Genomic DNA, 22,500 nt, shown 5'->3' on the forward strand with positions numbered 1-22,500 from the left:
TTTCCAACCGTATCATCGGTTCATTTTCAAGGAAAGGTGAGCGTGAACTGATTGGAATGGGTGTTGTTGTTGTTGGAGATTAAGCCAGCCTTGTGCTGGCACGGGCTCTTGCTCCTAGAGCAGCCCGTAACTGGAATATCTGTAAAGATACAAAAAAAACAGTGCTTTGGCGGTTAGTTTTGGAAAGGAAAGGAGCTAGGGTGACAGGCAGGATTGCAACCCCTTTGAACCTTACGGTACCCATCAGTAGGAGAGAAAGTTTTATAGCAGTGAGACTCAGCCTAGCTGAAGAGTGCTGAGTAGGAAGAAGGAAAAGCGAGTTTTAGTTTGAGGAAAGAAGGCGTTACCTATAAACATTTTAGGCGCAATATATTATACATGTGTGTAGCATCTGAAAATATTGCAATATATATCAAACCAACATTAAGCAAGTATTATAGTATATATACATGTTCATGCATACTCACACTTATACATATGCTCCCAAAGATGTTTATGACTCCCATTGCAAAACCAGTGAAGTAGAGGGTTTGTGCTTTGTGTGGCTTTCATTGTTTTTTGTTTACAAGACACTAGGAGATTCCCATGTGTCTATGGAGAAATGCCGTGTGATTCATCCTTTTACCTGGAGGTGGGTGAGACATTAGGAGATTCCCATATGTCCCTATGTTATTAAGATGTGTCTGGTGATCTGTGCCGGTGTCAAGCTCTATTTCAGTTAGGTTTGATCTGTAAGATTGTGTCTCTGGGCAGTCAGTAGGTAGTGTTCGAGGGGCTGGATTGCCTCTCGGTCACAGTACTGACATAACCCTGCCCTCATTCCTATCATTTGCCAGGTGCAGAGGTATCCTAGCCTTAATCTGTGTGTGATGACTGAGAGTTTTCTAGTGGTTTTGTTTTGTGATGTCATGCGGCGTTAGATTTGTGACATCCACATACCACTTGGAGGCGTCCTTGGACTCTTGTAGGTAGTGACGTCGTACTTCACTCTCTTCTTGGAGTTTGGCATAGCTTTTTGCCATTTCCTTTAGGTGTGTTATGGATGGTTGCACTTTTATGCTTACTGTACTGCAGCTGAGGGCACTTTTGGCAAGGAAGTCAGCTTCATCATTTCCCTGAATTCCCACATGGCTGGGTATCCAGTTTAGTGTGACTCTCCTGCCAGCAGCTTGATGTGAATTGGCCAATGATTTTATGGCTGTTATCAGTGTCACATTTTCTTTTGGATTTGTCGCTTTGATAGCGAGTATTGCTCCTTTGGAGTCAATATGCACTGTTGTGTGTCCTTCTTTTAAATTGGAATCTTCTAAGGCTTTTAAGATTGCCATTAGTTCCGCTTGTAGTATGGAGGCATTGTTGGATAGCCTCCAGCTTCCTTTGAAGTCTTGGGCAGCCACTGCTGCTGCATGTTTGCTGGAGCTTCTGTGTCAACTGAGCCATCCAGTGTAATATATGTTTTCAGCTGCTGTGTTCCCGATTGCTTCTTCTGCTGCAGTTTTCATTGTGCTGCTGTGCACAGTGCTTTGTTTGCCGGTAGTATTGTGAAGTTATACCGGATTGGGTCTTCGACCCAGGGAGGTGGTTTTTGGTATCCCTCAGGTGGACATCCTTTGTTATGTGTTTCACTGTGTCCTGCATACCCAGTTCTCTCAGTGTCTGGAGTATACTGCCCGCATAGGTTTTTGGCGGTCTAGTTCTTCGTGCAAGTTTATGCACGCTTGCAGTTTGTTTTTGTGTGGTCCATTTCTGTCGTTTCTGATGGTTTTGCACAGAATGGCAATATTTCTTTGGCCTATCCTGTGCTTGAGAGACTGCAGTTGTGTCTCTGCCCTCAAGAGACAAATTCTTGTCCACATTGGGGCTCCAAGTATAAGTCTCATTGCGTTGTTTGGATGACTTCCAGCCTCTGCTGTTGATCCTTTCTGAGATTTGTCAGGACTGGTGCTGCGTATTCTACTTGTGCTCTGATGGTTTGTATGTAGAACCTCCTGAGCAGATGGTATGTCGCACCTTCTTGCAATGATGTGATTTTCTTTAGGGCATTAAGCCCTATTTTTGTTTTGGCTTGGAGGAGCTGTATTTGCTTCTCAGGAGATAGTGAATCTGCAATGCAGACTCCCCAGATATGTGTAGCTATCCACCCAGTCTATGATGTCTCCTTTCAGTAGAAGGTTGGGTGGATTTTGATCATGTTTTATTGCCATGGCTTTTGTCTTATTTCTGTTGATTTTGAGTCCCAGTTGTGTGCACTTGTCCTCAAGTTTTTGCAAAGGCTTCTTGCATCTTTTGGAGCTGTCTTTGAGGGCCGGAGCTGACGATGCAAACATCGTCAGCATATATGAAGACCTCTACTCCTTGTGGTAGCTCGAGACAGGCTACATTTTCCATTAAGGACATTGAATAACAAGAAGGGGCTTAGAATGCCCCCCTGTTGAGTGCCGTTTTCAATAGAGTAGTATTCTGACATTCTGCCTTGGAACACTACTCTTGCTTCTCTGCTTGCATGTATCCTTTTGTCCATGTAAGCAGGTTGCCCTTGATCCTCTTTCTGACTAGGAGGAGAGGATGGCTGCTGCATTGGCTAATTCATATGCCTTTTCTAGATCTAAGAAGACCACTATGGATTTTCTGCCATTTATGGCACTTAGCACATCTGTAAGGCACTCATGGGTGCCTACTCCTTCCCTATAGGCATAGAGCCTATGATGTAGGGGCCCTGCTTTCCATAGTAGTCTGTTCAGAACCATTCTTTCTGCAACCTTTTCAGTGCAGCTGATGAGGGATATCGGCCTATATGCGCCTCCTCTTTTGGCTTAGGTATTGGTTGTGTGTTCTTGCTGTTGCCATTTCTTTGGCCTGGTGTGCTCTGCATATGTCCTGTTTACCAGGAGTAGATATACCTGTTTGGCAGGGTCTCCCATGTGTCTCAGCATGCTGTAAGTGATTGCATCTGCTCCAGGGGCTGTGTCTCTTTTCCCCCTTGCTGAGTGCACTGTTTAGTTCTTCCATAGTGAAGGGTGTGTCTGTGTCATCAGGTGTGTTGCAGGCAGTATTGATTTCCCTCCATCTTGCTGGGGTAAACTCATTTATTTTTTCCCGTGTTGTTTGGGGTTTAAGGGGAAGGTTGTGGGATTTTGTCCTTTCTGCAAAGTTTCTGGCTATATTGTCAGCTTCTTCTTTTCTTGTGGTTGGGGTGGTGCTTTGCGCTGTTCTTCCTTTCCCTGCAATTTTTGCAAGGAATCTCCAGATCTGGGTTACTGGAGTTTGGTCTGCTGATGTTTGCACACCAATCATACCATGCCTGTTGTTTAATTTCTTTTGTCTCTTCAGTTGCATGGGCTATTACCTCTCTGAGAAGTCTGTGCATCTCATCAGGTGGTTCCCGTCTGAAGAGTTTCCGCACTCTGTTTACTCTGGCATTGAGTTCTTTGACTCTTTCACAGTAGTACCATGCATCTTTGTGATCGATCTTGGATCGTTTGATCTTTGGCATGGACATGGTTTGCTGCCTCTCTGAGTTTGCTGATGAACTCTTCATAGAAGAGTTCTATATCGTTTGCAGGGTTTTCAAGGTAGTTCCTCGCCCATCTCGTCATTATGGCTTCCAAATGTAGCCCAGTTTGCAAACTTGGGGTTCCATCTTTCTGGTGGCGGTGGTATGGGGGGCAGCTTTTTGAGCCGTAGGCCAATGTCAATGGCTATGTGGTCGCTTGTGAGGGTCTCGTGCAGCTTCCATGTTGCTTGCTCCTTTATGGCGGAGTTTGTGAAGGTAAGATCTAGTCTTCCTCCTTTTAGGTGAGTTGGCTCTCCACTGTTTAATAGGCACACCTCTGGGAATTCACATGATAACTGGTGTAGATGTCTTCCAGTTGTGTTTGTTTGTTGTGTAGAGTTCAGGCTTGGGTGATGTGCATTGAAGTCTCCTCCAATTAGTGTGTTTTCCTGTGTCGCTGCACTGAAGAGTGCTTCCCCTTCGAATGTGTTGTCCCGAGCCCTGTATATGTTGTGTACCGTCAGTGTTGTGTTTGCAAGTGTGAGTTTTACGCTGAGTGATTCTACATCATCTCCGCAAGGGATGTTGTCTACCTTCTTTGAGGGGATTGTGTTTTTAACTAGATTAGTCCTCTTTTAGTGTCTGTGTATGGTGTTTTGTACACTTTTGTACCCTTTAAATGAAAATTTGGCATTTTCCCTTACAAGTGTTTCTTGTAACATTATGATGTCCGTAGTTATTTGTTTGTGTGTGTGCTTGCAGGAATGCGTATTTATTGTTTGCACTTAGTATGTTCCACTGGAGGACTTTTATTGTGTCTGTGTCTCTGCAGTCATTTGTGTTGTTGTTGTTTCCTAGTTCGTCATTTGCACTTGATGTGCCTTGACTACCAACTCTGAGGTTGGCCCTGGCACTGGAGATGTACCTGGTACTATTACTTGGAATGAAACTGACACCGGGTGTATTTGTAGTGCCATTTGCACTTTTGTTGTTTATTAGTGTAGGCATGGTGATGCAAAGAGTCCTCTGGACGTCCTTATGCACTTGTCAACGACTTCTTTGGCTATTTCCTCTGAGAAGTTTGATCCTGTGTTAGTTCTGCAAACTTGAATAGCATTTGCACCAGTAGATTTTTGTGAGGTCTTGAGTCTGTGCGATATATTTGTCTTGTTTTAGTTCTGGGCGAACAATTCAAACCTGTTGCTTTGTGGGGTGGGAGGAGGAGGGGAGACTGGGTTATATGGCTTTGGGGAGCCAGGAACAGTGGAGCAGTTTTAGGATTTAGGAGTGAGGAGGATTTGTCGGGTTTCGGGAACAGGAGAGGTTAGGATGTATGTGTTGGTCGGCTTGGCCGAATTCTGAGAAGCTGATTTTCCTTCTAGGTGTTTGTTATTTGTTTCGTTGGTGTGTGTTGGTCTGGGTGTGGTTTGGGGAGTGTTTTGTGTTCCTTTTTCTGAGTTTGAGGCTGACTTTGAGTCCTGTTGGGTCTAGGCCCTCCAGCTGCAGCAGCATAGGACTGTGTCTTATGCTGGGGGTGTGTCTGTGTGTTTTTTGGGGGCTTGTTGCGACCCCTAACTGCAGCAGCAAAGGACTTTGATCCCTGCTGGGTGTGGAGCTGCTGTTGTGTGTGTGGTCTGGTCTGTGTGTGTGTGTCCAGGGAGGCTCCGAGGTGTGATTCCTTTAAGAGTGTCTATCTTCTGTAGCCTTATCGGGCATTTTCTGTTCCACGCATGGTGGTTCCCCTTGCATGCGGGGCATCTGGCATTTGTTTCTTGTCCATTCTTAAATTTGTCTGTGCAGAGTGGGTGGGAATCTCCCCACTACATACACCACAAATGGCTTTGGCGGTTGCAGGCGCTGCTATGGTGGTCCGTACCTCTGACAGTTAAAGCACCTCAGAGGTTCTGGTGTGAAGTCCATGGTGGGGAAGGAGCCCCACATGCCAAGGTTCAGTGACTTAGGCTGAGTTCCTTTCCATTCTACTAGGACTTTGCGGGTTGGCTGGGGTTGGGTCCTTTTGTATGGCATCTCTCTGCTTTGATTACCCTGGATTTTCCAGAATAACCTTGGTTTCAAATTGCAGAGGGTAATGGCATAATTATAAAATCTGCAGGGTTTGTCGTCAGGATTGAGGAATTTAAAGCTGGCAGGATTATTTTTCATATATTCATTTGTTCAGGTCTGAGGGTATTGCAAACAGTTCTCCCTGGTGGTGGGTCTTACCTTGAACAACTTACCCTTCTTTTCGAGGTCCTTAACGAATTCATATGCACTGGTTCCTGTTGGAGGAGTTATCAAGTATTTTCCATGTGAGGGTGAAGGTGCTGCTGGTGGTCCTTGTTTGCGTTTGTTCCTGGTGACAAGCTGGAATCCATCATCTGTGTCCATGGCAGGGGGGTTTTCCTTGTCCTCTTGAGTGGCTGTGGTGGATTCTTCTTCGGAGGTGGAGGAGTCTAGGCGAGGTCTAACTGCTTCAGGGGCATCTGAAAAAGAGGAAGAAGAAGACGTTGTCCGTTTCCGGTTCTCAGGTGCTTCTGCAGTGGTGGGTGTGGGCTGGGTTACTTGGTCCATGCTGCATCGTCTTCGTCTATCTGTGGGGAGGGAGGGGAGAGAGAGAGAGAGAGAGAGAGAGAGAGAGAGAGACGAGAGAGAGAGAAGAGAGAGAGGAGAGAATGTATGTGTATGTGTGTGTTGTTATATTTTTTATTTTTGCCTGAAGGGCCTAAACCTGGTTTTATGGGAGACACCAGCCTATCGTTCCTGTGCTACTTGCAAATAAGGATTGCGAGAGTAGAAAGTTTTTGTCCCTTTGACCCTGCTTCAATCGGAGTTTTCAGACCCCAACGGCTACCGAATTTTAGCAGGAGAGAGCTGTTAGTAATGGAAAATTATTTGAGAGAGAAAGATGTCATATGAATTTTCCTTATAAGTTGTGAGAGAGCTCTCTCAGAAGTATAATTCTCGGTGTCGTCGTCAATCGCCGAAAGTTCCGCCGAAAATCGCTGGAAATCTCGCCGCTATCGTCGACTGGGATGGCGCTATCGCTCGCTGTCCGCTCACGTTCGCCAGAGAAGGTCTCTGTCTGATGGGCGCTGCGTTTTCATTGGCTGAACAGAGGATTAAGTCCCTGAGTCAAGCCGTCTTGCAGAGGTGGAAGCTCGCACTGCTCTTCGCGTGCGGACGCTGGAGACTGGGAGCATAGTATTGGGCAGGGGCACCTGATTGGTCCGTTCGATCGGCTCTATGGTGCCGGCGGGCAGCGACCTACGTGCCACCGTCGGGAGGAGTGAAGTCTCTTGAGTGGTGTTAAGGCTGGGTCTCTCCTTCCCGATGTGTAGGGCCTCTAAGAGGCGGAGGCGACGGTGGTCTGCTGCCTTATCGATAATACCAATATTAGGAATAATGTCCTTCCGAGTTATCCTGGTATTGTGGACGTTTTTGCATGATTATGGATGGCGCCTTCCTGAGCGTGGCAGGAATATCCTCTTGGAAAATCGCATCGTTGTCATACCAATGTAGGCGCCGGGGCATTCCCGGACAGGGCATTTGTATGGTAGACAACGTTAGTTTTCTTGAGAGGGTCCTGCATCACAGGGGCTGGGTTGTTTTTCATAATCAGGCCACTGGTCTTCTTGCTTTTATAGTAAATGATCAATTTTACTTTTTTCGCAGGGTCCGTGGGGGAGACATTCCTTTCGATGATGTTACGAAGGGCTCGCTCATCCTCTTTGTATTTCTTGTGAAATACTCCCTTGTAAAAGAGAGTGACGTCTTCAAGGGCGACGGGCGAGGCCTCCTGCTGGTACCACTTATCGATGTTTCTGCGATGGCTTTTTCGATGTCCCGGTTGGAATTTACCCGTTGTTAATTAGAACTTAGGCAAAACCACGTTCTAATTCAGTGTGCGTGTCCTTCCACGAAGAGCAGTGTGAGAGAGCTCTCTTGATGAAGGCGCTGATTGCAGTGCGTTTGTATCTCTCTGGACACTCGCTCTCGCCGTTCAGGCACATGCCCAGGTTCGTGGGTTTCGTATACACTTGTGTTACGAAGCGTTCTTCTTGTTGCCCGACGAGAACGTCAAGGAAGGGGAGGCGACGGTCACGGCAATGCTCGATGGTGAAGTTGAGTCTGCTGTGGTCGTGGAAGGCTTGTCGCAGGCGCTCTATTTCTTCCACCGTGTTGGCACTGATGAAGGTGTCGTCAATATATCGGACGTACATAGACGGTTTCTCGATGGTGGCGAATACCCGACGTTCCACAGTACCCATGTAGAAGTTCGCGAAAAGTACTCCGAGGGGAGAACCCATCGCTACGCCGTCTTTTTGCGTGTACATATGGCCTCTGTGGGTGGAGAAAGGGGCCCTTTTCGTACATATTTCACGCTCACCTTTCCTTGAAAATGAACCGATGATACGGTTGGAAACGTTGGAATTCCATTACTAAGATTTGTTAACCACTTTTGTTATCATAACAATAAATTAGTATTTTTAGAAAACATTTCTTTAACCAAGATATGAACATCGGCCAGCTATTAGCAAATATCAGCCCTGATGAGAAGAGAATAATAAGAAGAATTGAAAAGACCATATATAAAATCAATTCCACTGATGCTGCCATCATCTTTAACAAAACATGTTTAAGAGAGGGTCTCCTACCTTCAAATAATAATAATAATAAATAGGCACTTTTCGAAACAGAGGTCCGATTTTCGCACTTAGTAAATTTTCATAAAGAATCTCAATATCAATTAAATATTAGCGGATGAATATTATTCGTGAAGGGGGAAAATCCTCTCTTCATAGCATATCCTTTGCAATGGTGAAGCCTGTTCTTATAGAGCTTACGCAATTAGTGTTGGTTATGAGATCAATGAATATTATCCATTGTCTCTCTCATATAGTACCATAACAAATCTTTATGCCAAATGAAGTGAGAATAAAATCTGTAGATATGTTTTCATCCGGAATCTCTTATCTGTTCTTTGACTGGATAAATGTCCTTTACAAATTTTACCCAAGAGACTGAAATATACAATGGAAATATATTAAGACACCAGATAACAAGATAACCAGATAAAATGCGAGTAAAATCTTACCCCAGCGAAGGCCAGGGCACCGACTGCAAGCGTTCCTACACCGCTACAACAAGGCTTCGACTCCACGATGGCAGAGAGCAGTAGCGTATTTGCTATCAACAACAAAACTGTGCTCGAGACGTTCATGATTCAGCTGAAACAAAGAGTCACCATTTGGGTAGCTATAAAAAGAGGTGGAGGAAAACTGATAAGTTATGTATAGCTGCATATAGACCACATACAGATTTACAGCATATTCAAAGATCTGCAGATCTTGTTATGCAGATATTTTTTCTTAAAAATGGGCCAATTTTTACCTTAAATGGAAGCAGTTACTTTGAAGAATAAACAACCTTTGCCAAATCTTGTTACACCCGAAGGCTAGTGCAAGCAAGAGCGAATATTCAGCGATCCACTATTACCCCTAGCGGTAGAACCTGAAACCAGAGGGATAACACCGAATGAGATGCTGAATCGTTTAATCTCCTCTTGGCCATCAGGGTTTGGTTTATATAGGGTAGACACCATACTTTCTATTGCAGGTTCAAGGGCTGGTCAGAAGGACAATTAGACGTCCTTCTGACAGTGAAAGAGGAAATCTTAGTAAGTACATGGTTGGAACTTGTCCTTTTCGTACGTAAATGTTTAAATGTTTCGCGTAACTTTTATGGAAACTTCAAGTTTACAAATACATAATGAATCATATACATACATACACACTCACATACACATACACACACAAACACACACACACACATATATATATATACATATATATATATATATATATATATATATATATATATATACATATATATGTGTGTGTGTGTGTGTGTGTATAATATATATATATATATTATATATATTAATATATATATATATATATATATATATACATATATATATATATATATATATATATATTATATATATATATATTTATATATATATAAAGCAAGTCACAGTAGATGCATGTGACTTCATTAAATAAGCGATTTACCACTGACAATGTCTTAGTAAGACGAAAGCGCTTGGATTTCTGCCTATCATTTTCCTGTGGTATTCGCTTATATGTCAAGTATATGTGTGTATATATGTATATATATCATAAATATATATATATACATATATATATATATATATATATATATATATATATATATATCATAACCTCTGCATAATGAAACTAAGATGTAATAAATAATCGAGCATGGAAGGAAGATGGATGAGTACCGTTTTGAGTTGATTTGGTGAAGGAAATGAGAGAGAGAGAGAGAGAGAGAGAGAGAGAGAGAGAGAGAGAGAGAAAGAGGTGAGGGTGGGGACTACTACTATATATGCATTAGGCTCTTCCTACTGATTACACTGCCGTTCTGTTGGTGGCTCGGCCTGGTGGAAGTTTACTAAAGGTGTTTGTATAATGATTCGCATTTCCTCCTGTCAGCTACCACAGCCTACGATGGAGAAGTCCCATTGTAAACGAACGTCCAGAGATCCAAACCCAGGCGCAATACGACTTCCTTTTGTTTTTTCTAATGGAGTAAACACTAGGAGATTCTTTGCCAAGGGTAGTGTAGTCGCGTATGATGACCAGAGAGGAAATGAGAAAATACAAGAAAATTCAAAAGGAAAATTTGAAAAATGAAATGAGAGAAATGGTCATGTATAGATAGGAGTACGTCCAATAGCTAGCTCTCTGTAGCTTGCCTTAACTTAATGTCTGCAATAATAAATAAGCCTATTTTATAGATGCCTCAGCTCAGATCGGTAGTGTACAAAGATAGGTGAAACGCGTCAAGATTTTGAGGACGAGAGGAAGGAAGAATAAGCAGAAGATAAACAAAGTGAAAGAGTTTTGGAAGTAAGATGAAAGGGAATGTCCAGGACAGGTGGGAAATGAATCTCCTCGGTTACCTGGTGAGCAAACAGGAGAGGTGACTTGGCCTCTTTGAGGTGCAATTCACTTGTTTTCTTTTTAGTTTCAGTAGTTACCAACCGATGTCTTTTTGTCTATTGATATTTCTAAAAAGTCATCACTACCACTGCACCTATTATTGAAGCATGAGAGACTTTGAAATGACGATCCATAGTAGAACATGGGGCATCTGTGGAACAGAATATACAACAGCTACATTAATTTCTCTTCTTGAGGAAGAGATTGAGAGACGGGGCAATCCTCACGTAAGCCGTTTAATCTCTCTCTCTGGACGTTTCCGGTCATTTGCTAAACAGGATAAGGACTGACTGAAGAGTATCATTAGATTCATCCGTTTGAAACATCTTAAAGAGAAACGTCACGACAAAATGAAAGACTTTTACACAATTGCTTTCTTCAGGTCTATTATAAAGCATCATCACAGAGACAGACTCTTCGTAAAGAAATTGTCCGTCACAAGTTAAAGCGATTCTTTGCTTTTATGTTGATAATTTGCCCTTATCCATAAAATTAAGTTTTTCCGGATACGATGAATCTTATTTGTAATAAACGAGTAGAAGACGATCTTTCATTTATCCTATCTTAGAGTTTAACGTTTGCGTAAAAGAAAAAAATTGTCTTTGTTGCTGGGAATCTTTTTGGTGAAGAGCTTGATTATCTATTCCAGTAAAGCTATTTCAGGGTTTTCTGCTCCTTACAAAATTTTATTTCCTTCGAGGATCCCAAAGAAAGATTTAAACTCTATGGAATTTAATAAGTATTTATAATTCCTTCTATACCAATCTTTATAGCGCTAACAAATATACTCTCGAAAGGATATTTCAGTTCCTTCCTGTCATGCTATCACTAACTAAAGATTTTAGAATATTCCCGTATTCATAAAGGGTATTTTAAATCTGAAGGAACTAGGGCGTGTATTTCTAATATCTTTATCAAGATTTCTTTCTTCACTTTATATTTTGTTAAGTGTAAAATGAATTTTCATATATACCTAGTGAAGTTTTAGTGAATTTAACTTTAGCCTTGACCTTTCATTCATGATGAAAAAAATTAATTGAATTAACAACAGCTATGTGTTTTAAACATCATTATGGCGGCTGGTCATTCTTCTGCTAGACGCAAACATTTTGGTTAGTGAGCAATTATCTCTCGTTCCTCAAAGTTGAAGAGCTTTTACACTAACAAAATTTGCGAAATTGTATTGTAATTATAGATGTCCACATTTCGTTTTAAGTGTTAAAAAGATGATATTCACATATACCGAAATTATATAAAAATTCGTTTTAGTAATCACTGTAGGGATATTATGGATAGGATACACTGATTACTAAATAATCTTTATATAGCTTCGTCAACTACATCAACTTTGTAAAATGAAAGCGAAACGGTGCACATCGGTAATTATATTGCAATTTCACAAAATTGATTAATATGAAAGTTTTTTAACTAGAAAGAAAGGAAGATAATTGCACACTAACCAAAATGTTGCACTTAGTAAGATAATGACCAGCTACTACAGTGTTTCTCGAATAGATAAATATTGCTGATTCAATGACCTTGTCATTTAAAATCTGTATATAATAAAATTCTGATTTAATGAAGCTACCTCAGGAACTTTCTCAATGACAGACGAATGATAGCAGTTAGCTTCAAATATCTCGAGCTAACAGAGGGAAAACTGATAGCGTGAAAGGGGACGGATCTTTCTCGTTTTACCTTCAGTGGAAATCAAACAGAACTGTGGACCTTCTGAGCGCCTCTGACAAAGCGCCTCCTTTGAATTTCAAAGAAATTTAGCAGCCGAAGCGGAGATGAAGGTTAGTTTCGTCCAGTTTGTTCCTTATTAGGTTTTAGAGGTGGTTTTCCCCTGTAACGCCAGTGTTGACAGACGTATAATTTGGCCTCTGGTATCTACAAGTTTATTTTTGTCTCTGGTATCTATAGATTTATTTGTGCCCCTAGTATCTACAACTTTGTTTTTCCATCCGGTATCTATAAATTTATTTTTGTCTCGGGTATCTATAAATCTATTTTTGTCTCCGGTATCTACAAATTTATTTGTCCCTACGATATCTACAAATTTGTTTTTGTCCCTGACATACAAATGTATTTTTGCCTCTGGTATCAACAAATTCATTTTTGCCTCTGTTTTAAAATTATAGTCCCTCATAATTTTTTATGTTTGGCTTTATGAACAGCTGCTTTATTTACCATAAATTCAGTATCAGTTACGTTCGTTTTTGCTGTACCTAATACTATGTTATATGCATTAGTTAACTTTTCTGTATCTTAAAAAATACAATTACGTTTTCCCTTTTTATTCTTGCACAGGTCTCCTCTGTCCGTTATCTATTATAACAGTAAAAGACTTCAGTCTTTGATACAAATATATAGTTTGAGAGATTTCAATAATGTTTTGTTAAAGAGCACGATGAATTTTACATTATGGCTAGTAAGAAATGTTAGGAATCTGTAGTTATTATGAAATGGCAGCAAGGAAATCAAACATCTTCCTGCTAAGGACTAATTACTAGAGCTATTAAGATAATTATACCTAAATTATTGTAAGCGGTGGTCACAGTATTTTATAACTGCATATATAAATTAATCTTTGGGAAAGTCTACAGCTTAATGATGAATATAATAGGAAAAATCAGTCTTGGTGTGCTATTCATAAACGTAACCATATCAAAACCTACAAACTTAATGAAAATAATATCGTAATAAGTGAATCTTGATTAGCTGCTTATAGCTGTAGCCTTAAAATAGTCTACGAGAATTTTGATAACGTCATTTAATGAAATGATGAGACAACACCTCAACTTATGCATTAATTATTCCTTCCTCCTGCCACCCACGAAGATTAAGGCAACATTGGCCTGTGAAATTGCGTTTCTATTTTTTGTAACGGAAATTTCTGGGCAAAATGATGGCATTTTGATTAGTTCTCCATTTTTATCCAGACTGGTAAATTGGTTTCAGATTTACTCTATGAATAATTTCAACCTCTCCTGGTGCGAAGGTAAAAAAGTTTGCCTGGTTTATAGGCCTTATTAGAATGTTAATTGAACTGCTTTTTTCGTCGCGGAATTCGTTTTCTGTTCAGATCCTGTTTTCGTTTGCTCATGAATCGTTTTTGCGCGGGAATCTAAAACACGAATGGATTTATCAGTTTGATCGACTTATCTTCTTTTAGCCGGTTTGTCACCTAAAATATTATTGCATTTTTCGTTAATTTTTTCTTGTCAGTTACCCACCATTTTATCAGCAATAACAACAACAACAACAACAACAACAACAACAACAACAATAATAATAATAATAATAATAATAATAATAATAATAATAATATATTATATCTTAAAAACTGATATATGGCAATCATTTACACTGAAAAGATTATCAATGCACCCAGATATTATCTTAAGAGTGCCAAGCACCGTTCAATGCATTAATCCCGAAGAGACTAATGGTTCTACTATATATATCTATGAACCTAATTAATCGACTTATTTGGGGAGGAATTCTGTCTAGGAAACTTACGAAAAATTAAGGTTTCAAGCTCGGTTAGAAAAAAACTAGATTGAACGTACTCTTAACTCGCCTGCGCTGAAAAAAAAAAAAAAAATGATAAGTCTTGCAAACGTTCAGACTCTTCCCCCAACAACTGCAGCTTCTCGTTGCTATTATCAGTTTGTGAACATCTGTCGGTTCTCACGCCATACTCGTATTTTCTTGAGTGACATATATATATCTCACGTTCACAGTTCGACTTTCCTCTTTACTCTATAAGCTCAAATATATTTGTTTCAGTCTACACCTTATGACACACGCTTTCGTCGTGAAAGCTTCAAATTGCTTTTTTAACCATAGACCATCTTTATACCAAAACTTGAAAGTTGTCTCTTTTTATTTGCTTTTGTATGAATGTGCAAACTTGTAAAAGCTTGCTTTACAAGCTGTAACAACAAAAGAAAAGGAAATAGAGAAATAAATATTTCACATTTAATTGCTTATTTAAAGGTAAGCATTCTTACCAGAAAATTTTAAAGCCATATTAATGAACTGGTGTTGTAACAGTACTAGTATTTATTCTACGTATCGTAGCATCGTCTGGTTACTTGATTAGCTGAGCCATTGACGGTGGGCAAGAAAGGAGATCGGTTTTTATTTATCCAATAAGGTTATATTGAAGTAAACTAAGAAATGATTTCAAAAGAGTTAGCCAATAACAATCATTTTCTATAAAATTCTTGAAATAACTTTATAGAAAATGAATTTTAGCAGATACTATACGAAATATATTTGGGCCTCCATGAACTGTGACGAACAACTGTTCATTTTTCTTGCATTTTTTGTGAGATCAGAGGGTAGCGAGAGTAAATTTTAATGGTGATATCTGCCTATGCTATGTGAACTGTAACGATACACCCTTAATTTTAAGGCATATTAACTTATAAATTTTTCCGGTGGAAATTACATTTTCTCTCAATTTTAGGATGAACTTCGGTTTAAGACAGAAATCTGCATTCACAGAAAGCGTATCTCCCAGGAAAGGAGGTGAAACGGAAAGAATGTAAGTCCTATGGTTACAATTCCTCAATGAAGCCATGATTTTCAAGCAGATCAAAACACACTATTTTCCATTGTTTGTTTTTTGTTTGATTTCTCTCTCTGTCTTTTCAGGGATGAGCTACACAAAGAAAAGTTTCAATATCCTGTTGGCCTTCTCATGTAAAACGGCATAGTGATTTGAATATTCTTTTTTCTAGAAAAAAAAAAATATTGACACAGAAAACGGACATAGGCATCAAGTATTTCAGTAAATATTAAAACAATTAACTGTGGCCAGTGGAAGTCGAGGTCGGAGCTCCACATTGAGCTGTGATATGACCAATGGGAAAATATGGCAATTTAGGACCTGAATTACAGACATACAGATATATTTTTGTAATTCTAAGTCTCTTAGATAACGGTTTCAATCCGTTTGAGGGTTGAAACCTACTTACTGTGTAATGGAAGTGCTTCTTACGCTGATAGTCATATATATCACATGAAAAAGTAACTTATAGTGAAACACACTCATACATACATACATGAAATGATACATAACCTTTTCACTAATTTCCTCAGTATTAAAGGATGTCGTCAGAATCTTCCAGTTTTCAAGATACAGGCACACACACACACACACAGGCACACACACACATACATACACACACACACACATATATACATATATATATATATATATATATATATATATATATATATATATATATATATATGTATATCACCTGTCAGCAAACTTTCGTCCCCGCCATAACAACGATGACTTATAGAGGGTGACAGAGATGGTTTGAAAAGATGTTGGTCATGTAAGACATCGTTTACTCCAAGAAAGTTACACAAAACTATATAAAACAACAGGTCTTGCTTTGAAAACTGACTGTTAAATTGCCGCAGGCTATTCTTGCTTCTGGAGCAAAAATTACAACTCAGAATTTCTCATTAACGAGTACTAGCAATTCTTAAGTGTCAGTGTGCTAAGAACAGGAAGTCTGAGGTATAATCACATTTAATAATGCTTTGTCATGGACATTTTTGATGACTGGGTGAGCCCAGAGTTACAACTGAAAACTGGATAGTCAACTTCGTTACTTCTTACGTTGCAGTATTTTGACTCGGTTTCTATCTGTGATAATTAAAAAGTAATATAAATTTTATCATTGTAGAGGTGAAAACTGAAGCAAGACGAATTAAAGATATTGAACAGAATAATAACAAGATTCCGAAAGGAACAGGTGAGAAGCAAAAAAGAGAAAATAACTGAGCCAAGGGTCCATTCAATTTGAAAAGGATATTTGTCACTAACGACAGCTGCTCATTTTAGGCACTTTAAAGATACCAGCAAGATTATGCAAATTCTGCATTAACTTTATGACGTCATTTAAAACAATGGGAAACACAACTAGCCTAAAACTAAATAATCGTTAAATCAGACATAAGAAGCCAAGGCGAAGTAATCTTGGCCAATAACAATGACATGAAAAGGCAAGGGACCATCAGGAAAAGTTTTTCCTACAGATACACTCCTTTTAACGAGTAGGATAAAGTTAACAGCATTCACACAAGTGGAGAAGAAAACTTATCATTAGACCGCTATGTTTAGGTTCTAACATCCCTACTAGATTTGTTTTTGTCTGTATATCGTGCCTGTACGAATATTCTTTCTGTGGAGTCGAGACTGAATTTCAGTCATGTTTCGATGCTCAAGGTCACGTTTTATTATTATTATTATTATTATTATTAATTTTATTATTATTATTATCTATTATTTTTTTTTTTTTTTTTTTTTTTTTTTGCTCATAATCACAGTCCTCCAATTCGACTGGGTGGTATGTTATAGATGTGGGTTACCGGGTTGCATGGCCTGCCTCCTTAGTTGAGTCCATCACTCTTACTTATTGATGTGCCGTTCTTTCTCTTTTCCCTTTCCTTCTTTTCTTAATTCTAGGATCACACGTCTTCCTTACTATTATTTGGTGGGCCGGTTTTAGGATCCACACTCTTCTTGCATGAGTCCTGGAGCTACTTCAGCTCTAGTTTTTTCTAGATTCTTTTCAGGGATCTGGGATCGTGCCTAGTGCTTCTTACGGGATATGGGCTTGGGATCGTGCCTAGTGCTCCCTATACGATTTCCACTGGCATACCCATATCCTTCTATTTCTATTTTCAGATCTTGATACTTATCCAATTTTTCCCCTCTCTTTCTCTTCAACTCTGGGTCCATTGTATTGCGACATCAATGAGTGATACTTTCTTCTTGACCTTGTCAATCAACGTCACGTCTGGTCTGTTTGCCACGTATCACCCTATCCGTTCTATTACCATAGTCCCAGAGGATCTTTGCCTGATCGTTTTCTATCACTCCTTCAGGTTGGTGCTCGTACCACTTATTACTGCAAGGTAGCTGATGTTTCTTGCACAGGACTCCAGTGGAGGGCTTTTGCTACTGAATCATGCCTCTTTTGTACTGGTTCTGTGGCAAGTGCCGGGCATTCACTTACTATGTGGGTTTATGGTTTCACTTTTCGTATTGCACTCCCTACATATGGGAGAGATGTTATTTCCGTTCTATCGTACTTTGAACATATCTGGTTCTTAGGGCCTGATCTTGTGCCGTTGTTATCATTCCTTCGTTTCCTTCTTTAGCTCTCCCCTCTGTAGCCATTGCCATGTGTCATCGCTGGCTAGTTCTTTAGTCTGTCTCATGTATTGTCCGTGCATTGGTTTGTTGTGCCAGTCCTCTGTTCTTTCTGTCTCTGTCTCTCTGTCTGTATATTTCTGGTCTTCGTCTGCTTTTTATTAGTCCTTCTTCCCATGCACTCTTTAGCCACTCGTCTTCACTGGTTTTCAGATATTCCCCAGTGCTCTGTTTTCGATGTTGACGCAGTCCTCTATACTTAGTAGTCCTCTCCTCCTTCCTTTCGTGTTATGTATAGTCTGTCCGTATTTGCTCTTGGGTGTAGTGCTTTGTGTATTGTCATATGTTTCCTGGTTTTCTGATCTATGCTGCGGAGTTCTGCCTTCGTCCATTCCACTATTCCTGCGCTGTATCTGATTACTGGCACTGCCCATGTGTTTATGGCTTTTATCATGTTTCCGGCGTTGAGTTTTGACTTGAGTATCGCCTTGAGTCTCTGCATATATTCTTCCTGATCGTGTCCTTCATCTCTTGGTGTTTTTATATCTCTCCTTCCATTATTTCCCAGGAGGTTATTTGTATCCTGTCTCATCTATGTGTTTGATGTTGCTCCCATCTGGTAGCTTTATCCCTTCAGTTCTCGTTACTTTGCCTTTTTGTATGTTGACTAAGGCGCATTTTTTCTATTCCAAACTCCATCCTGATGTCCCAGATCAATCCTTACAGTCTGGATTAGGGTATCTATTTCCTTGATGCTCTTACCATACGGTTGATGTCGTCCATGAACATCAGATGGTTGATTCTGTTGCCTCTTTCTTGAGTTGGTACCCGGCATCCATCTTCTGTTGTACTTTTGTCATGGGAATCATGGCTACTACGAAGAGTAGTGGGGACAGTGAGTCGCCCTGGAAGATCCCTCTCCTGATATTAACCTCTGCTAGTCTTATTCCAGAGCTTGTAAGTATTGTATTCCAGTTGCGCATTGTATTTTTGAGGAAGCTGATGTATTTTCCTCTGCCCCATATATTTTCAGGCATTCTATTAGCCATGTGTGTGGTATCATGTCGAAGGCTTTCTTATAGTCTATCCATGCCATGCTTAGGTTGGTTTTCCTTCTCCTACTGTTCTTCATTACCATTTTGTCTATCAGGAGCTGGTCTTTTGTGCCCCTACACTTCCTTCTGCAGCCTTTCTGTTGGTGGGGGATGGTGTTTGTCTCCTCTAGGTAGTTGTATAGCCTTTCACTGATGATACCTGTTAGTAACTTCCACATTATTGGTAGGCAGGTGATAGGCCTGTAGTTACTGGCTATATTTCCCTTACTCTTGTCTTTTTGTACTAAGGATGTTCTTCCTGTGGTCATCCATTTGGGTGCTTGGTGATTTGAGATACAATGCTGGAGTTGTTCTGCTATTCATTATTATTATTATTATTATTATTATTATTATTATTATTATTATTATTATTATTTGGGAAAAACTCTCTATCACGACTTCATAAAATGTTCTAAAGGATCCACAGGGATGTTTTACATGAGCTTTTAGCAATTATATTATTATGGACCCTTTACAACATTATTATTATTATTATTATTATTATTATTATTATTATTATTATTATTATTATTATTATTATTATTATTATTATTATTATTATTTATTTATTATTATTTAACAAGTGCACTGGGATTTTGTTTTATATCCCTTGGCCATATTGATAATAAATTTTTAATTATTTTTTCACAGAATTAGATATGATATTGACCAAGAAAGATTTAACCAGTTAAGTAGAAGAAATGACTACGGTAACACTGTTGGGTATTATACACTATTCATAGAGCAAAGGTTACAGCTATTCCTTCGTCCAGAAGATCGATTGGAACGAATGAATGTAGAGAAATGTCTAAAAGTCAAATGAAAACACTAAATTTATACTCTTACGTGCACATGTGTTGAGGTTAATGGGAGTTGTGGAGGTAGCCAAGGCCGGAGGTGGTTAGTTATTCCATATTGATTAGAGTCATACCAAGTTACTGTTGCTCATGAGGGAGGGGGCCGGGAGAGAGAGAGAGAGAGAGAGAGAGAGAGAGAGAGAGAGAGAGAGAGAGAGAGAGAGTAATTTTATACGACTACAAATTCTTATGCCTAATCTTGATTCCTGAAGAGAGGGAAATTTTACAAGGTAGCATATTCTTATTTTGCTTAATCTAGACTCTGAGAGAGAGAGAGAGAGAGAGAGAGAGAGAGAGAGAGAGAGAGAGAGAGAGAGAGTGTTGAGTGTCTGATGATCGCTTCCATGGCGGACTGGACACACACACACACAGAATGAGAGAGAGAGAGAGAGAGAGAGAGAGAGAGAGACGAGAGAGAGTGAGTGTGAGATCGCTTCCATGGCGGACTGGACACACACACACACACAGAATGAGAGAGAGAGAGAGAGAGAGAGAGAAGAGAGAGAGAGAGAGAGAGGCGATGTGTTTCTGATAACTGCTTCCATGGCGGGGTGATAGGGTTTGCATAAATAATCTTATCAAGGCTGTCTGGATTTCAATTATGATGTGATAACATATTCGGTTACTTCGAGGAATACTGATCTTTCACGTCTGTTAACTTTGATTTTGCTTTTTTTTTTTTTTTTTTTTTTTTTTCTCTCCGATACTCCGTCTTCGTATGAAAAAGGTCTTGTACGCACATGTAACCTAAGAAAGAGGTCTATTTAAGAATCTGGAATATTTATTATTTAGGAGTCTTTTATAACTAGCATAATGGTATAGAGTGGCGGTCAATATCATCCAGTGTAATCGAATCTATTCGTTCATATTTCTTAGCGGGAACAGAATTTTCTATTCAAACCTGCAATGGAAGGTAATTACGTGTCTATTCTTATTAACAAAATAAAAATTAATGTTTTCTATGTTATGCAAACACAAGAGAAAAAAAGGTGTTAATAAGCATCTTTTTATGAATTATTCTCTCAGGTTACCTCAGGGATTAGTAATTTTATTCCGTGATTGAACCTTTATAATGAAACAAGAAATTTCTAAGAATTACACTATGAAGAGCAATTATGTTTTTACGACCGATTTCACTTCTAGATGTGTCCTATTCACGGTCTTCATTTTGTCCATTAGTAAGCCAAGTAAAACGAACCATCTCTCTACTAAAACCAAACTGACTTCCTTTACGGTAGAGGACAAGATTAGTGAGTGGCAGCGTAAAAATAACAGGCTTGAGGTGACCCCGCCTTCCTCGATAATAACATCTCAGTGTCACATCAAACTCTGTCGATAACTCTCCCATTCCGTCCAGTGTTTCCTACTTAGCGGAGCGCGTTGCCACAAACCCCTATTCATCCAGCTGTTACTTATCCCCTCTCCCCAGCCACCACCCACCCGCTACTCGCGTTCCTCAAAGGACCTCCCGAATGCCAGTGGTGCCAGTATGACTGGCAGGCGAGTGCCGGCACCACTGCTTTACACGGTTCTCTGTGCGGATCGGAAATAATTCTTCCGGAATGACTGGATTATCTATGTTGATCACCTTCAAGAGCTGTTGGATAACCCCAACGCCTCGGGATAAGGAACCATGAAATTCAGGTAAGAGAGAAATCTATTATTCGCCATGTTTTGGAAGAGTACGAGTCTTATACAAGAAGCTTTCGTTGGATTCCGTTCAAGCGAAATGCTTCTTAGCAACCAAACAATGGAGGCGAGACAGTTTTGTTGGAAGAGTGACTAGTACCTATCATCGTTTAAACTTTCAGCGACCTTCCTGTGGACTATTATGTATAAATAAAATATAATAAATTGTATTGAATGTCAGAAAGTACTTATTTAAAATGTAAACAAAATATATAGGTATCTCGAGTATAACCACCGTAGGGGAATGGTGCATCAGTGCAGGTCACGTGGTGTACTTAAGGTGGTACTTAAGGGTCTTCGCAACGTCCCTTCGGCCACTATTTGCAACTTCTTTCATTCCTTTTACTGTGCCTCCGTTCTTATTCTCATTCTTCAATCTTGATTTTCTATTCTCTCTAACAATTGTTTCATAGTGCAACTGTCAGGTTTACCTTCTGTTACACATTTCAAACCTTCTGACTGTCAATTACCCTTTCAGCGCTGAGTGACCTCAAAGGTCACAGCACTTTGCCTTGGGCCAAAATTTTATAGTCTATTCTACTCTATTTCTGAGTAAAACCATTTTTGGAGGTATCATAAAATTGTCATTCTAAATATTAATACCACAAAGGCCCACAATCCATACACATTCTCACAGACGCCCACACCCCCCCTCACACGTGCAAGCATATTCAAACGCGTGCGCGCTCACGCACACAAACACACGCACACATATATAGATATATGTATATATATATGTGTGTGTATATCTATATGTGTATTATATATACATATATACATATATATATATAATATATATATATATATATATATATATATATATATATATATATTACATATATATATATATATATATATATATATATATATTATAATAATATATAATATATAATATATATTATATACATACATACATACACATAATATATATATGATAATATATACATTACATTACATACATACTATATATATATATATCTAAATACATGCTAATACAATACAGAATTATACATATGCATACGTATATTATGCCCTTTCTACTAAATGGGGTGGGCCCAAAGAAGTCAACTAAAATTGTTGATGTTATATAGGCTCAGCAATATCGAATTGAACCTTATGCACATGCTATCTATTCAGCCCTTTCTGATGT

At 39.4% G+C, this 22,500-nt stretch overlaps 1 protein-coding gene and 1 pseudogene across 1 annotated transcript in view; one reads left to right on the forward strand and one right to left on the reverse strand.

The window, feature by feature from the left end:
- The window catches only part of LOC135224017 (uncharacterized), a 12,449-nt pseudogene extending 3,735 nt beyond the window's left edge, over positions 1-8,714 (reverse strand).
- Positions 8,715-21,032: 12,318 nt separating this feature from the next.
- Positions 21,033-22,500, forward strand: part of LOC135224181 (uncharacterized) — a 23,800-nt gene continuing 22,332 nt past the window's right edge. The window contains exon 1 of the mRNA XM_064263050.1: positions 21,033-21,305. The gene's annotated coding sequence lies outside the window, so the exon portion shown is untranslated. The remainder of the gene's footprint in view (positions 21,306-22,500) is intronic.

This window comes from Macrobrachium nipponense, chromosome 10 (genome assembly GCF_015104395.2).
Source record: "Macrobrachium nipponense isolate FS-2020 chromosome 10, ASM1510439v2, whole genome shotgun sequence".
Taxonomy (NCBI): domain Eukaryota; kingdom Metazoa; phylum Arthropoda; class Malacostraca; order Decapoda; family Palaemonidae; genus Macrobrachium; species Macrobrachium nipponense.